The sequence below is a fragment of the Rattus rattus genome, chromosome 2 (assembly GCF_011064425.1).
Source record: "Rattus rattus isolate New Zealand chromosome 2, Rrattus_CSIRO_v1, whole genome shotgun sequence".
Taxonomy (NCBI): Eukaryota; Metazoa; Chordata; class Mammalia; order Rodentia; family Muridae; genus Rattus; species Rattus rattus.
In genome coordinates this window covers 104,909,949-104,913,397 of record NC_046155.1, presented here as the reverse complement: position 1 = coordinate 104,913,397, position 3,449 = coordinate 104,909,949, and positions in this window count along the sequence as shown.

Below are 3,449 nucleotides of genomic sequence, written 5' to 3'. Positions count from 1 at the left end.
CCCATTTTTTAATAGGGTTATTTGTCTCCCTGCGGTCTAACTTCTTGAGTTATTTGTATATTTTGGATATAAGGCCTCTATCTGTTGTAGGATTGGTAAAGATCTTTTCCCAATCTGTTGGTTGCCGTTTTGTCCTAACCACAGTGTCCTTTGCCTTACAGAAGCTTTGCAGTTTTATGAGATCCCATTTGTCGATTCTTGATCTTAGAGCCTAAGCCACTGGTGTTTTGTTCAGGAAATTTTTTCCAGTGCCCATGTGTTCCAGATGCTTCCCTAGTTTTTCTTCTATTAGTTTGAGTGTGTCTGGTTTGATGTGGAGGTCCTTGATCCACTTGGACTTAAGCTTTGTACAGGGTGATAAGCATGGATCGATCTGCATTCTTCTACATGTTGACCTCCAGTTGAACCAGCACCATTTGCTGAAAATGCTATCTTTTTTCCATTGGTTTTGGCTCCTTTGTCAAAAATCAAGTGACCATAGGTGTGTGGGTTCATATCTGGGTCTTCAATTCTGTTCCATTGGTCTATCTGTCTGTCTCTGTACCAATACCATGCAGTTTTTATCACTATTGCTCTGTAATACTGCTTGAGTTCAGGATAGTGATTCCCCTGAAGTCCTTTTTATTGTTGAGGATAGTTTTAGCTATCCTGGGTTTTTTTGTTATTCCAGATGAATTTGCAAATTGTTCTGTCTAACTCTTTGAAGAATTGGATTGGTATTTTGATGGGGATTGCATTGAATCTGTAGATCGCTTTTGGTAAAATGGCCATTTTTATCCATGCCTTCTTATTAGAGCAGTTTATCTGTTTGAACACTGGATTCAGCTTTGTCGCACTTCCTGGTTTTCATTTCCCCTCAAACTGCTCAATTTCTATTTTTCCTTGCTCAGCATCCTTTTCATTATATATCTACATAAGAGTGGTCACTAAACCACACAATACAGACAACATGAGTTGATTTTTTTTTTCAGAGTAACTGAGTTTTTAATTTTCTTTGTGTGTGTGTGCACATATTTTTATTGGATTTTTTAAATTTATACTCAAAATGTATTCCCTTTCCCCCACCCAAACACCCATCCCTTCCTGCCTCCACACCCTGACATTCCCCACACTGAGGGGTCAAGCCTTGGTGGGACCAAGGGCTTCTCCTCCCTTTGGTACTCAACAAGGCCATCCTCTGCTACATATGCAGCTGGAGCCATGGTTCTGTCCATATGTTCTGTTTAGATGGTGGTTTAGTCCCTGAGAGCTGTGTTGATTGGTATTATTGTTTTTATGGTAAGGCAAACCCCTTCAGGTACTTCAATCCTTTCTCTAACTCCTCCCATGTGGACCCCATTCTCAGTTCAATGGTTGGCTGTGAGCATTCGTCTCTGTATTTGTCATGCTCTGGCAGACCCTCTCAGGAGACAGCTATATCAGGCCCCTGTCAGCATTCACTTCTTGTCATCAGTTGCCCTCGTTGTGTTGGAGTTTTTCATCTCTTAACCTTTGTAGGGCTGGATTTGCGGAAAGCTATTGTGTAAATTTGGTTTTGTCAGAATATTTTGGTTTTTCCATCTATGTTAATTATGAGTTTTGCTGGATATAGTAGCTTGGACTGCATTTCTCTTCTCTTAGTATCTGTATGGCATCAACCAGGATCTTCTAACTTTCAGATTATCTGGTGAGGAGTCTGGTGTAATCCTGATAGCTCTGCCTTTATGTTACTTGATATTTTTTCCCTTACTACTTTTAATATTCCTTGTTTTGTGCATTTTATGTTTTGACTATTATGTGACAAGAGGAATTTCTTTTCTGGTCTAATCTATGGGGAGTTCTGTATGCTTCTTGTATGATCATGGGCATCACTTTCTTTAGGTTAGGGAAGTTTTCTTCTATAATTTTGTTGAAGATACTTACTGGCCCTTTAAGTTGGAATTCTTTACTCTCTTCTATACCTATTATCCTTAGGTTTGATCTTCTCATTGTGTCCTGGATTTCATGGTTGTTTTGCGTTAGGAGCTTTTTGTGTATTACATTTTTTGACTATTGTGTCAATGTTTTCTATAGTATTGTCTGCCCCTGATATTATCTCTTTTATCTCCTGTATTCTGTTAGTGATGCTTGTGTCTATGATTCCTGATCTATTTACTAGATTTTCTATGCCCAGGGTTGTTTTCAATTGTGATTTCTTTATTGTTTCTATTTACATTGTTAGTCCTAGATGGTTTTGTTCAATTCCTTTACCTGTTCTGTTGTGTTTTCCTATAATTCTTTTGGGGATTTTTGTGTTTTCTCTTTAAGTGCTTTTACTTGTTTTCCTGTGTTGTCCTGTATTTCTTTAAAGGAGTTATTTATATCCTTCTTAAAGTTCTCTATTGTCATCATGAGATGTGATTTTAAATCCAAATCTTGCTTTCCTGGTGTGTTGGGATATCCAGTATCTGCTTTAGTGGGGGAACTGGGCTCTAATGCAAGTAGTCTTGGTTTCTGTTGCTTAGGTTCATGGGCTTGCCTCTCATCATCTGGTTGTCACTGGTGTTAGCTGGTCTTGCTGTCTCTGACAGTGGTTTGTCCCTCCTGGAAGCTTGTGTGTCAGCACTCCTGGAGACTGGTTTTTTCCTAGCAGGATATGGGTACAGAGAACTGTTGAACATGGTCAGCTCCAGGCACAGGCAGAAACTGAAAGGATTCTGTCCCAGACTGCTCCTCAGTTTCTGTATCCAGAGAGCTCCAGGTGGGTTCCTCTTGGGCCAGGAATGTGAAAAGAAGTGATGGTCTCCCCTGTGCTCTCAGGATTGTCTGCACTTCTGAGAATTCAGCTCTTTCTCCAGGGGATCTGCCTACAGAGAACTGTGGGATCGGGTCAACTGTGGGCACAGGCACAAACCAGAAGGATCCTGTCCCAGACTGCTCCTGGGTTCCTGCATCCTGAGGGCTCAAGGTGGCTCCTTGGAGCAGAAGTCAACATTAGTCTATTTTAAAATTTCCTCTACCAATTCCATTATTCTAAAACTCTTAAATTTAATTTCAGGAAGATTTTTGGACAAGACCAAAAAACAGCCACATTCTTTGCAAAAATATTACAAGAGTGGTGCCTAGGTCACTTAACATATTTCACTTCTAAAACCTTTTGTACTGGCCTATCATAATCTACATATTCTTAACATGGCCCATTAGGTGCCACATAAATCACTCAACTGTTTTCTAATACAAAGTCCATGTCCTACCAACAACCACATGATCAATACCCCACTTCTAGTACCAATATCTGTCTTTTTCAGTGTTTTTTTGCTCTGAAGAGAGATCATGAGCACAGAAACTTATAAGTAAAGGTTGCTTGAGTACAGTTTCAGTTGTTATTCCATTACCATCATAGTAGAGCAATGTGGCAGGCAGCAAACACAGTGTTGTATAAGTAGTAGAAAATTCTATATCTGGATCCACAGACAGCAGGAAGAGAGATA